This window comes from Xiphophorus maculatus, chromosome 7 (genome assembly GCF_002775205.1).
Source record: "Xiphophorus maculatus strain JP 163 A chromosome 7, X_maculatus-5.0-male, whole genome shotgun sequence".
NCBI lineage: Eukaryota > Metazoa > Chordata > Actinopteri > Cyprinodontiformes > Poeciliidae > Xiphophorus > Xiphophorus maculatus.
Genome location: NC_036449.1, coordinates 7812901 through 7827942, shown reverse-complemented (window position 1 = coordinate 7827942; position 15042 = coordinate 7812901). Strand labels below are relative to the sequence as shown.

At 41.5% G+C, this 15042-nt stretch overlaps 1 protein-coding gene across 3 annotated transcripts in view; it reads right to left on the bottom strand.

Moving 5' to 3' along the window:
* sema5b (semaphorin 5B) overlaps positions 1-15042 on the bottom strand; it is a 236644-nt gene that overhangs the window by 31975 nt on the left and 189627 nt on the right. The gene's annotated exons all lie outside the window — the stretch shown is intronic.

Sequence of the window (15042 nt, the reverse complement as noted above, 5' to 3'; positions counted from 1 at the left end):
GTCTTTTCCCGAGTTCATAGTTTTAGATAATTTGTGCTCTGTGTTTTGATCACATCAATCTGTTCATAGTTTTTTCAGTTTATTTTCATTCCTTGTGTTTAGTTATTCTTTCGTCACCCTATTTGTTCACTCCTCTTTGCCCCTCTGCGCCATCTCTTCCTCTCTCTCCCTCAGCTTGCCTTCTGCTCTCTCCTCACAGCTGCACCTTGTTTCCTAATTAGTACCAGTCCATTGTTCCAGCAATCAACATTTCACTATTTAGCCCCCTCTCCTTCAGTCACTCCTTGCCGGATCCGGTTGTTAACGAACGGGAACTGGGTGTTCCCGTTCGTTCCTGCCCCTCGCTCCCAATGTTCCTCTTCTTGCATTGCAAGTTCTTGTTTAATTTTTCTTTCATTAAAAAGTCACCATCAGCTCCTCACCTGTTTGTATGCCTTTGGGTTCCAATCAACACACTCATGATAACAATCGTGACAACAGTTAGCAAGTCCCACTGGGTTTTCAAACTTGCAACTGGAATACAAGTTAGGGGAGATAAAATTCTCAGATCCAAGTTATGTTATCTGTAAATATTCACTGTGTATCATCGCTGGCCTGGGGGCCTTTGCATTGATTTGATTGGATTGCTTTGTTAGCTCTGCCCCTGCTTTGTGAAGCAGCTCCAATAACAATGTTATATTTTCATCATTATGTAATTTATTCACTTGTTCAGTGTCAAATTTCTTAGGAAAGAAGAAGAAAGTTGGTGAACGTGAAATCCTGGTGTAAGTCTAAATGTTTAGGCCGTATCTGTTACGGATGCAGCGCACCGATAAAAGAACGTTAAACGAATGAAATGTTTCTCCCCTTTGCATTCATACCAACAACGCTACGCATGGTACATTACCCAAACAGTGATTAAATATTTGTGAGCTCCTCCAGTAAAACAGAGGCTTAATGACTGCTAATTAAATCCAAAGCTGTTAATGACGAGGCTAAGCCGCCAGAGCTGATCAGGATGCCTGAGGAACATCGAATAAAAGGAATCAACTGAATAACTCCTCTTCCTCTCAAAAGCTTCCCTTCGCTCTCTGCATTCCTCTCTCTATTTACCCTTTTTCCCTCTTTAAACTCACTAATTACAGAACTGCAGCTTTGCCCTCAATACCTCTGGAAAAAAAGAAAAAAGTTCTTGTTTCTTCTTTCCTGGCGCAGGCTCTCACAGTTTATTTGGAGAGAGGCCTGTACTGGCCAGCCTGCAGACGGAGGAAAGGTCCGTGTGTTGCTGTTAGAGGTCTTCGTGCCAGCAGGGCTAGAGAGCCCTGGTGAACCCGAGGTCAGTTTACATCTAATAAAGACATAACGCCTTAGTCAGCACATCAGACAGGAACGAGGGAGCGCACACATTCAGGGAGCGGCGATGCACAGCGAAGCCGGAATAAAGACAGCTTCCGTCTTGGCCAATTGTCTGTCACCTTGTGTGCGTGTCATTTTGCTTTTATGAAGTCACTCCATTACATCAACGCCGAGCGCCATCTCGGCAGCAAATGGAACAATAATCATAATGAGGTCGGCCGCGCATTCACACTTCAGTGAACATAATCGTTATTTTCCCGCGACGTCGGGAGGAGCTCGTCGCCGTTTCGGCTCAAGGTCGGCCATATTGCGTTCGCATTGACTTTGATGTCTGGTTCTGCTTCGTCATCACAGCCGAGGATTTCTTATTTGGCTTTCTGATTACCAACACACTCGACTATAGCACACGCCATTACAGGGTTCAGCTGAGTGTAAAAATTAATAAGTGCATAATTCAAGGATGGGGAAATTATTAACCCTCTATGGCATGACTTTTTATTTTTGTGGGGAAGAAATATTTTCCTGCATTCTTTGGGAGCTTGGTGGTCCCTAATTACATGTCAATCATAAAATCGGACTCTGACACCTCCTGGAACCAGATTTGGGTTTGTTGCCTCAGGGTAACATTGGTCTAGAACACCAAGATTGTCTACACTGATTATGAGAAATGAAATACAAATCAAACAAAAACTATATTCATAAAAAAACTTTTTTTTGGACAAAAATATGTCAAAAATCATGCCCCCCAAAAAATAAAATAAAGGAGCAATGTGAGGTACAGCTATGTGGTTTGTTGCCTGAGGGCAACGCCATGCCATAGAGGGTTAAAGAAGGATGGTGGCAGGTCTATGACGCTTAGTAGCTTTCAGTGGGCCTGGAGGCAGACTGAAGGGCTTCTGGTGTTAGGTGAAGATACATTTACATCGGAATTCACCAAAAAATGGCATTAATTAAAATAAAAATGGAAGTAAAAACACACAAATGAGTTTGAAAGAGATTTCACTCATTGCAGTCCAATTGTGAACGGGAATCAATAGTGAATCTCACTTTTCAAACAAATGCGTTACGCATGATGCATCAGACAGAGCAGTAAATGTTTTGGATAGCGATTGCTTTAGGCAGAATGTTGACAAAGTGGCCAGCATATTCCATACAATTACATAACAGGGTTCCCCTCAGAGTCTTATAAGCCTGGCGGGCCTCCAGGCTTTACTTGTGCCCCCACTAAGCTAAGCATAGTTTGCTTATTTTAAACTGATCCATCCATCCATCCATCCATCCATCCATCCATCCATCCATCCATTTTCTCTTCACCCTTTGTCCCTAATGGGGTCGGGAGGGTTGCTGGTGTCTATCTCCAGCTACATTCCAGGCAAGAGGCGGGGGTCACCCTGGACAGGTCGCCAGGCTGTTGCAGGGCAACACAGAGACATACAGGACAAACAACCATGCACACAGGGAGAATTTAGAGAGACCAGTTAACCTGACAGTCATGTTTTTGGACTGTGCGAGGAAGCCGGAGTACCCGGAGAGAACCCATGCATGCACAGGGAGAACATGCAAACTCCTAGCAGAAAGACCCCGGGCCGGGAATCGAACCCAGGACCTTCTTGCTGCAGGGCAACAGTGCTACCAACTGCGCCCTTTTTATACACCACTAACCATAAAGACGGATTAAGCTAGGTTCATAATTGACACACTAAACTGGGCATAAGTTCCCAAATTATGATGCCTGCTCATGGATGTAAGAAGTGTTGTAGCTTTTAACACAAAAACACACTGGACCGCTAATGGACCGCCCTAGTATCTCCTAACACCGGGCTTAGCAAATTATCTGGTGGAAACCTTGTTTCTCTCTTATAAACATGTCATAGTACTACTTTATGTAGTACTATGACAAATTGTATTTTTTTTAATGTTTTGTCATAGTACTGCTTCTTCTTCTTCTGCATATATTCTTGTGAATTTCTCTTGAGCTCAAGCCAAATTATCACTGTAAGCAAAAATTAAGACACTGTTTTACATTTTCATCCACATATTTTGCAAAAAACGACTGGCCAAAAATAAATTCAACCTCAATCACAACTAGAGACATATTCTCTAGGAAAGACTGGTTGAAATAGATTATTCTACAATATATTGACTCAGAGGGGATAGAATACAAATTACCCCAATTTTCTAATTTTTATTTGTAAAATTCTTTAAAAAAAAACCCAAACCAAAACATATGTACTACTTTGTTCATAAAAATCCCCCCAAATAATGTAAAGTTTTGTAGAAAAGTTGATTGGTGAGAATACTTTTGCAAATCACTCCAGTCTGTCTCCGACAGTTTAGAGTTTCCATCAAAAGCAACATGAAATTTAAGAGAAATTGTAATCACTTATATACTGTTTGTACATAGAGCCTATGGGACAAAATAAAACTTTACAGCCATTTGATTTTCTTTAATCACTTCTTCCCCCAGAGCCCACTTTCAGCATTTAAAGGCTCAATAACGTAGCGATAAAAGATGTTACGCCGTCATGTCCCTTCCTCTCTCCTCCTGACCTTTTCTCTTCAGCCAGCTCTTCCTGTCCTCGCTCAGCTAGCCAAAAGCAGTAATTGATTTTACCGCAGCACTGTAAAAGTCCATGTGGAGGAGAAGTCATAAGCAGAGAAAAGCTCATTTCTGAGACAGCTACTGTGAAGCCATGTCAACCAGGTTGAGAGAAAGAAAAAGTCTACAAATATGGTGGATGGCAAGACCTATAAGAACGAGCGTGCGAATGCGTGTAGCCGTCAGCTCCCCGAATAGCCTTTAAATATATGTTATAGGGGATATATTTGAACCGCAGATTCATGCCCACCTGGGAATCGCCTTGACAAGTCAGACGATGGGGGGCTGCTATTTATTTCAGTGCCGCGGACACCCGATGGCACGCTATATCAAAACGGATGAGCCGGGTCATGTGGCCGGATAAATTCTGAAGCGAGCCGCTAAAACTCACCAGGCCGTTTAACAATGTGTCTGGAGTCTGGCATCAGAAGATTAATCTGCCGTTTTCGCTCTGGGTGTTTAATTGGCTTTTCGAATCGTTTGTGAGTGCTGTAAAAATAAGTGTCTACTTTTATTACAGCACCTTCAAAGACTAGACATAAAGCAACACTTCACCTTTAACGGCAGGATGTCACGGGATGACTGCAAATATGAGCTGATAAATAATGGATCGTAGTCATTGATTATTAGCCGTAGGACCGGCAATGTTGGATCACTGTATGCTCAGCTGTCCAGAGAGACAACCTCAGTTAAAAAACATATGTGCGCCTCTCTTCCTCTTTTCAAGAACCCAGTGTTTTGGAGAGAAATAAAAAAAATCTCCTGCTGGCATTCTCAAGAGACCAGCACTCAGACTCTCCCAGCCCCCTCTGCAGGGCTGAGAGTTGGTCCCTGGAGCCTGTTTCTCCCCACTGAGCCGGCCGTTTGGGAAGTCTGCTCATGATTAACTGGAAACATGCTGAACTCCTGCTAGCGCTCAAAGCTAATACGTCCAATTAAGCCCAGTTAGGAACGGCCTGCAGAATGACGGGGCCGAGAAAGAGAATCGGGGGAAACAAAAGTGAGATGGCTGTCAGAGAGGAACCCCTGGGGAACGAGAATCACAGGAAACCAACAGGGAGGGAACGACCAAATAAGGCAATATGACTTACAGGTGGACATGTAAATTACATTTCCACTGTCCGTCAGGCATTAGAAAATAAAAGTGGTATATACGTACAACATGTTGTACTATCTGTACACACTGACTAGTTCACACTTTTGTAATTTGTAGTATAAATTATCGTAATCCTCCATTTTCTCGTCCTACTTAATTCATTTTTAATTTAGTAGTTTTGGCAAGCATCCCTCACCCCCCCCATCAGTACATAAAAGCAATAATGGATTATCATTTTACTTTAATGTATGTAAAATGACAAATTATTGCTTGTTTCATTGGTATTGATATTCTTATATAGATCTAGACTGTAATATTTAATATGTCTTGTTTTTTTTTTGACAACAGATGAAATATCCCCAGAAAAGAAAAGAATGCACCTTGCAATGTGTTTCATGACCACACATTCAGAGTCAGAGTATTGATCATCTTGAATTATAGATATGTGTAAAACACCTCTGCCATCATAAAGGTTAAAAACGTCTTTGCAGACTAAAGGAAGCTTAAAGAGCAGCGAGCTAGAGGTTAAGACCTAGCGCCTGTATGAATTTACGGAGAAAAAGGGGGAGAAGATTGAGAAAGCACCACAGAGAGAGTGAAACTGGAGGAGAGACCAAAAATGATTACACTGAGCCTCAGCCAGAACAAAGCCAGTAATAAAAGTAACAGCATTCTGGACCAGTAATAAATACGTACATCCACAATTTCTCTCTCTCGTCCCCAGCCTCCCGGCCGGCGAGGTGTTCCTGTGATTGGTCACACGGGCTTAGCAGCGGTGGGCTCCAGTAACCCGCTGGCAGCCACGGCTGACAGTAAATTAGGTTTGCCGGGAGAGCGGCCCGTAAGCTGCACTCGCACAGAGACGGGCGGGCGGGGAGGTCCGCCGGTGCCGGGGCATCCTGCGGGAATCGCGCTTACGCGTAGAGAAAATCGGCGTTCCAGCGTGCAGCGTACACAGCGGTCGCCAAAAGAGACAAACACATAAAACATTTGTGCAGATGCTGAAAGTCAAACGAGACTTGGCCTCCTTAGCACACTGCTGCTGGGTCAATCCAGTCGTTAAACCCACTCTCTCTCTTAAAGAGCAACTTGAGTTAAAGCCCTGCAGGATGAAGGCAGCAGGACTTTTGTTTTTATCTTGTGGTGAAACTTGACGTTTTGCACCAAAGACTAAATTTATTCCACTTCACCCTGGTACCAGTCGGGTATATCTTTTTATTTATACGTATATTCCATTTTTTATTGGCTTTCAAAACTGTTAACTATATGATATATGCCTGATGAGGTATTGTTTTATGTTGTCACAATGTGAAGCACTTTGAACTGCCGTGTTGCTGAAATGTGCAATACAGTGAACCCTCGCTGTAACGCGGTTCACCTTTCACGGCCTCGCTGCTTCGCGGGGTTTTTTGTGCAGTTTTTTTTTCACAGCGCATTGTGTTCTGCGTCCTGATTGGCTAAGCAGTCTCCGTGCTTCTTCTCTACCTGTGTGCCAATAACGTTACAGTATTTAAATATACGTAATACAGCTTGGCAAATTTTGGCAAATATTTTTGCCCAGAAGAAAAAAGAGCAACAACAACAACTACCGATAATAACTATGTTCTTCTCTAGAAAAAACACACCTGCACCACAGGCTTCAGAAGAAAAAGCCACTAGAGAGCGGAGTCAGGCCGCAGCGTCAGTCAGAGGAACAGTGAAATACGCGAGTCACAATTTGTCCTACTGTACTTCGTATTGACGATTAAAATGATTATTTTACTGTAGTTATTTGTAAGAAAGCTTTATATTCATTTAAAAAATGCTTGGGCCTGAAAACAGTTTTTGTTTCTTTGGTTTCAATGTAGAGCATTTAATTATTGTAAAAAATAAAGGTAACTACTTCACGGATTTCGCCTATCACGGGTTGTTTTCGGAACCCAACCTCCGCGAAAAACGAGGGTTCACTGTACATATAAACTTAATTGATTGATTGATTGACTGACTTCCAATTGTTCATTCTAGTCATCAGTATCTTCCACAAGGTTTCAAATTTTGATTTTTTTCACCACAAAGCAAATATGCAGTTCTGTGCCTAACACTATTTGTGCCTAATCTCTTTCAAACCAAAATGGAAGTGAGGAAAAGGCAATATTGGCTGAAAACACTTAAATATTTCACTTCTCAGAACTCCTTTACCATTACCGTATGTTGAAGTCAAAGAACAAATGTGCCTTCATCACTTCCTCTACATTTCTTGGTTTTGACCTAAACAGAGCACGTTTATTGTAACATAGTAGGTTAAAGGTTTTAGAGGTTGCTCCATGAGATTATTTATGTTCTTCTGGAACTAAGATGCTGCACACATACTGTTAAGCTTTGGCGCCAATTTTAAGGCTATTTCCTCTCTCGAGTATTTTGATGTATTCAAACTGATCCATAATCTCTGGCTTGATGTTTTAATAGGCCCAACAAAATAGCATAAGATTCATCTTTACCCCATAGTGCCTGAGCCAGAGTGCTTCACAGTGCATGGAATGCAAAATATTGGTTTTATCGCTTGACAAGATGTTGCTCCATTTCTTAGGCCAGTCAGTGTGTTCCTTGGCAATGCTTAGTCCCTTTAAGCCTACGTTGTTTGTTCAACAATTGGACTGATTGTTTGGCTTCGGTGAATCTGATTATTGGCTGAGTTTCTGCGACTTTTGCTACTCTTCAATCCATTATAGTAGTAGTTTTCAGTTTTCTTTCACATTTTCTGGTGCCTCGCTTCCATTTCAAAGCATGTGAGGGCTTTTAAGTGTCCTTTAGTGTTCTGCTTTTCTTTGAGCAAGCCTTGTCCAATCAAATTTTAATCTAAAATATTCATCTAACAATGTCTGGAACAAACCATTTTACTCAGAGAGGAATGCACTATAGCCAGCATTTTCTATCTACGTCCTTAAATAAGTACCGCCTGTTTGTTAGCAGAATGACTGGATCACGGTTGAGCCTTACATTGCTATTATTATCAGCAAACTCCTTTAAATGAATAAAATAATTAAACAAACAACAGCACCCATATTATCAGTTTATTTGGTTTCTTATTCATTAACCCTTTTATACCAAGGTTTCAAATCTCTACCTGAATATTTTTGCTTATTTTATTGTACGCAGTTCTTTAAATGTCCTGTGAGTAAATATATTTGCCCATTTATCCATAACAACTGGAGCTTTCAATATCTAGCAAGTTATTTTCGCAATTTACCGTCTATTACAAGAGTCTTTCTTTCAGATTACTTTCACTTCCTGCTACGGCGGAGGTGAAAGTACCGTAATAACCCAATATTGGCTGGAAAGCGCAACGTCTCCCCTTTCAGAAACCGCTGGAATTTTTCACATAGCGCAACGTGTGGCGGGATTACGGTACTAAAAGTTTGGCTGGATGGTCGCCGATCCGTTCAGTCTGGAAGGGTTAAGATAAAATACCATTTTGTATCAGACATTCAGAATTTGGCTTCCCAAACCTGGACTTTCCATACCATGATTTGAGTCATAGTGTGAATGTGCATGCACTGTTCTTTTTTCGCCACATATCGCAAGTTTATTTATTTCTATTTAAGTTAGAGAAGAAACCTTCCCCTGCTTAGTGCTGAAAGTGTTGGTGAAAGGTTTTTATTGGAGAGGAAGGAGGACAGACAGAGGCCATGGCTGCTTCGATTTATTTATTTCAGTTTCTCTCTTTCGGGAGCAGTGTTTTACTAAAATCAGACAGGCACAGGAATCAGAACCGATGGCTGCAGAATTTCAGTGCATAGGGTAGAGTATAGTGGTTAGATTTGGGTTTTAATCAATGCTGTCAATCCATTAAAAATCAGATTAATTGCACTCTAACACTGTGATTAACCACTATTAATCAGTATGCTTAACATTGGGAACATGAAATGTAAAAATGCAAAAAATGTTTAAAAAATGTTTTATTGTCTCAATAACCAGACATCTCAATTTTCCAGGTTTTCATATTCAGAAAGAAAAGTCATTTTGTTTCAATCTTAATTTAGAAATGTTTACTATAAACTGATTTTTCTTTGGTGGAAGTAAAATTTACCTTCGCAATAACTCGGCTACATGCTACCTTGGTTTAATCCAAACATCCTTCACTGTGTTTGTTTTGTTTTGGGACCAGTGGCCTCTATTTGACTGTAATCTGACAGGAAAGAGCAGAGAGAATGTGCAAAAATCAAGCTAAGGAACTGTATTGTTGACCGCAGTACAAGACCGTATAACGCGTCACTTTGAACAAAACAACTCTACGTGGGAGAGCATCTTTTAGGTCAAAATCGGTAGTGCGATCAATCTGCATCATGTAATAAACATTTTAGATTAACCGCACGGATTAACGCATTAGCAACGACTGCCCTGGTTTTAATAGTAATTAAATATTCTAACATGGATCCTTGCAAAACCAGTTTCGCTTCTGTCGTACGTTAATTAAATCTGGTGTGACAAAAATTCTGCTCATACTCATGTTGGATTTTTTCGGGACAATGCAAGTGAAGTGAAGTAAAAGATCTGATGAGCGCAGTCAGCATCACAGCACCGGCACACTCCTGAGGCCAAAATAAATCACTTACCTAACAGAGTGAGATGGAGAGATAGGAGCTGCGTGGAGGACAGAGTGGTGCTGTTAGCCAGAGGTGCCAATTGGCCGGGTCAAATGTAATTACCACAAATAGAGAACAAATACACAGTTATGTTCGCACACACACACACACACCCGCCCACAGAGTGTACACACACAAACCCACAAGCTGGGCCATTTGTCTGCAAGCTGCCACTAAAAGGATATAAATCAGTGGCAGATAAAGAGGTTTAGCAGCGGAAGAAAATACACTTGAGTTAAAAAGGATGATGCAAATCTCCATTCTGTGGTCTGTAAGGCTTGCCGGCACTGTAAGATAACAGCGACTTTTAATATACTAAGCCATGAGTCAGCAAATAGACTTTAGGGATCGCTGTCTCACAAAAACCAACTGTCTGACCCAAACGGTCAGCGTCAGATAACAGGAAGTCAGGCAGGGTGTTCGAGAACCAACCAGAAGCAAGAGGACCTTGACATGAGCTGGAAGCTGATGAAACGCAAGTTCACTGTCACTCAGCGAAGCCAGTTTGACATCACCATAGAAATAGAAATGACTAACTAGGGCTGTTGTAAAAGAATATTTTAGTAATCGATTATTCTTATAATTAATTGAGTAATCAGGAGGAGAGAGAGAGAGATTTCCCGACCAAAACGCTGACTTGCATAGATTTACCAGCAGCGCTCTTCCCACCGTTTGCAATGACCCGGCCACCAGGCAGTTCCAGGAGGAGAAAGGCTGTCGTACTTCTAGCATTGTGCCAGTCAATTTAAGAACTCTTATTTGTCCCCCGAAAAAAAACGATAAAAACACAGAAAATTGGACGCTGAGCTGCTAGCACTTAGCAACAACTCATAGGCAGAAGTGAGAGCGCTGCCCAACACAAAAAATGACCCCGCCGGAACATGGTGCGCTAAATAATAAAACATAATTTGACGACACTTCAAGGCAGATACAGTTTCCTCGAGGAATTGTAATAATTGAGGTACTTGAATCGTTACAGCACTTTTACTAACCAAGAAAGACGCATCTGCTCCAGGATGGAGACCTTCCATCTTTACCTTTACAATCGGACGAATCCAAGATGAAGGTACTTGGCCTCAAAGTGAAGCGTTCATACTAAGCAATAGTTGGCTAACTTTCCTGCATGGTAGTGGCAGCATCATGCTGTGGGTTGTTACTCTCTAGTGGTACCAATGTATTATGTTCAGGAAACATAAAGGGATAATAAGGAAAAGGGAAATTGACCGTTTTCTTCAACTTTTTTTTCTCAAATGAGATTGCTGAACCTGGAGACAATTTAATATTCCAACAGGATTTGAAGCTCACATTAAAAATATTTGACTGGAAACCAACTAATTTAAACAAGCTCTGACATCAACAATGTCATTTTTTGTTACATGATTATTCCACTTGGAAGAAAACAACTTTAAAAGCCTCAAATCACTATGACATTTGTCGACAATGATGGCGTAAACGTCTGACTGACAAGGTACGTACACTACAGTCTATCAAAACTCACTCTGCTCTTTAAAACAAAGCAGCTCGCCTGTGAATAATGTCACGTTAATGTGGCTAAAGTGTTTTGCTGGTGGAGAAAACGACGTGTGTGGCTGCCTTTCAGCTGCTGACGGATTTAAAAGCCGCGGAGAACATCCAGCTGTTCCTCAGTGAGTGAACGGGGACGCCGCATGTCTTCATTTAGGCAGGACGACCGCACACAATGCAGACGAGTCGGGCGGAAATCCATTCAGCTCATTCAGACAGCAGTACAATAACAGGAGCTGAATTAAGTGAAACAGTAGGTGGGTCTTTGTCCAAATAAGTCTGAGTCGTGCGTCCCCAGAGAAACGACAGAATATCGGCGAACTGAAAAGAGAAAATTGTTGTCGACCTCTGCTCTAGTCGGTACTTGGTAAGGCAGGTAGTATTTTTCTATTTCAGCTCAGAATTGTATAACATCTCCTACAGTAATCATGTCTGCAGGATTAAACAGCGAGATAAAAAAAAAAACTGACGGCTACCAGGTTAAGATTGGCTTGCTTTTTATGTCTTTTAAATAATTCCTCGCTATGACTGAATCTTGCGTTAGAAACACTGTGACCGGAAACCAACTAATTTAAACAAGTTTTGACATCAACAATGTAGCAGAAAATGTTACGGCAAACTACCTGAAATGCTTGTAGATCGTGTCACTATTGTTTCAAATCAGATGGCTTTCAGCTTTGCTTTGTCCTTGAAAATGTTAAAAGAAACATCTTCCTGCCCATCTAAGCTCTCTGTTAGAGCTGTTGTAAAAGAATATTTTAGTAATCGAGTACTCTATAGAATATTTTTACGATTGTCCGAGGAATCGGATCTCTATCTCTCTCTGTGCCATTCCTACCGTTCGCTCCAAAACCATGACAACGTGACTCCGGCGCCACAAAAGTTGTCGTACTCCAACCATCGCACCGCAAAATTCAATAATCCTTATTTGTTCCCAAACCCTGACTAAACGGCGCACAACTCAACACCATGCTGCTAGCACATCCCAACAACTCATAGGCGGAGGTGAGAGCGCTGCCCACCATAAATAATGATCCGGGCGGAACACGGCGCGCTACATAATGCAAGATAAATTAACAAAGCTTCGACGCAGATAACTTTTCCTCGAGGAATTTTAATAATCGAGGTACTTGAATCATTCAAGGAATCGGTTCAGTCCTACTCTCTGTAGCTTTTTTGGAAATATATGATATATTCAGAATTTGATGTTGTGAGCTGTATGACTTTTATAAACCACTAATATCAGCAAAGTCAGTCCTTCACAGCAGCAATAATGTCTACTGGAATGTGAGTTTTTTGTTCATTTCTTGTATCTGCAATCTGAAAATGTCCTGAACGTAGCGCCAGCAATCCAGTAGAATTTGCAGTACCGTAATTCCGCCACACTTTGCGCTATCTGAAAAAGTCCTACCGTTTCTGAAAGGGGAGGCCTTACGCTTTCCAGTCAATATCGGGTTATTACGGTAATTTCACCCCCCGCCGAAGCAGGAAGTGAAAGTAATCTGATGAAAGACTCTTTCAGTAGATGGTAAATTGCGAAAGTAACTTGCTAGATATTGAAAGTTCCAGTTGTTATGGACAAATGGGCAAATATATTTACTTACAGGACATTTAAAGAACTGCATACAATTAAAATAAGCAAAAATATCCAGGCAGAGATTTAAAATTTAGGACATAGAAGGCTAAACTATCATCCATTTTTTTGCTTTGGAAGGTTGTTTTCAGTGAAACTCAGTAAGTTTTACAGCACAAAAATGCAGCTGATGTTACCAAAAAAAAAAAAAAAGCTTCCTCTGGTCTGGTGAAATTGCTCTGAGAAACATCTTATATATCTAACAACTCAGCAAGCACAAAATACACCAAGGCTATGGCTGAGGATTTTGGACTAGCAATGACTGACAACACATTTTTAGCTGTATGCCATCAAAGATGAGGCACATGGTCATTATCTGTCTGCAATCATTTCATTCCACTTCAGAGTGAGGCTATGAACTGCTCTACTGCTCTGTCTTAGGCGTAGGTGTGTTTGTGTGCGTCAGTCATTTGCTGCGCCTACACCGTGGGCTCTGCTGTCAGCTGCGTTTCTGCACTTCCCCACTGCGGTCTGCGAGCACATGTGGATTTCTGACTCCAGGACTCTGGAGTTGGTCTGTCTTCTGGGAGAGTGCGCGCAATGCGGCTGAGCGGTGCTGGAGGAGACTCGAAGTGAGCCACGGTGCGGAGCAGAAAGGTGAGGGAGAAACAGGCGAAGTGAAAAGGAGCTGAACTGACAATATGTTGTCAAGTCACAGTCTAATGCGGCGAGGTGTCAGGCGAAAACATAAGACCGGGCCCTGTCACTGTTGCTGTGGGGGAGTGGGTAAGGTGTGTCGTGGAAAACCTTCGAGAAAAAGCTGCTGCTGAAGGAAATGTAAAGTTTTTAATCCTTTAGCTTGTTAGAGATTTATATCGGCAACTTTACCAATTGGTGATTTATGCTATATAGACATAGATTTCACAAGGCCAGACAAGTGTGTTGTGTCTTTTCATGGTCCTGTTCTAGCAGGATATCTGACCATGTTCTATCCCTGCTTAAACGGGCAGCATTATGTGTTTTCCAGTCAAACTGTATCACTTTCTAGCACAATAAAGTAACTATGTTACCTTCAGTTGTTATAAAAATGCTGTATAAATTAAATATAACTGACAAGAAATTAGATTTTGTAATTTAACGCCTTGAAATTGGGCCTCTGTCTCTTTAAGAAAGTTCAGGTCTTTTTAAAACTTTGCCTTCAAGAAGTAATCACAACACAGCTCCTCTGTTAACCCTTTAACGATGTTTTTTTTTAAAGCGTCGCACTGAGACGTGGCTTATATAATGAGCTCAGCAGATGCGCAGTTCCACCAGGTGTTTGCTAATTGCTGCTGGCTAGTTTGAAGGAGCTGAGTGGGGGAGTCGTGGGATGCAGTGCTCTGTAATGCTGAAGCTCAGACACATGGAAACTGCAGCTCGGAGGAGGAGTTTCATTACTGAAGGCGGAGCTAGGTCCACCCAGGCGTTTTGCTCAGCTGAATGGTTGCCATGGGAGATTAAAGGATTTCTCAAACATACATGAAAGAATCAAAGCAAAACACTCCAGGTATGTTTTTAAAGAGGCAATAACATTCTAACATAACGTAAAGCTCAAAAATGTTGATTTTACATAATTGTTTCTGCCCCTTTAAGAAAGGTATTCCCACAGCATCCTGCATCACCAACATGTTTCACTCTGCAGGCGATGCGCTCAGCATTCTGTTCATAGGCCCGAAACTTACATTTCGGTCATATCTGACCAGAGAACCTTCTTCCACATGTCTGCTGTATCTCCCTCTTGGCTTGTAACAAAACTGGTAACATGACTTGTTTTGGCTTCTGTTTTGCTACTCTTCTATAAAGGTTAGATTTGTAGAGCGCACAAACAACTGCTATCCTGTTGACGGACGTCTGAGCTAGAGATCTCTGCTCCTCCTTTAGAGTTATTGAGTTCTTCTTGGCTGTTTCTTTGATTAATACCCTGGCCTGTCAGTTTAGTAGTCATGTCTTGGTTGGTTTAAGGTGGTTGATACTACTTTTATTTCCAGAAGATAGATAGAACAGTGACCTGTGTGATCATCAAAGCTTGGAATAAGTCTTTATAACTCAACCCTTCTCCACATTTATTTCTCTGCTCTGTCTGCTGTGTTCTTTGGTCTTTAGGATGCTGTTTGTTCACTTACAAAACTCTAAAGCCTCCATAGAACAATAGTTTTATACAATAAATTACATTTCCCACTGTTGGGATCTAATAAGGTCACTTCTAAAGACAAGTAACATTAATAAGAGGCATTGCAAGGCCTTCTTTACTCTG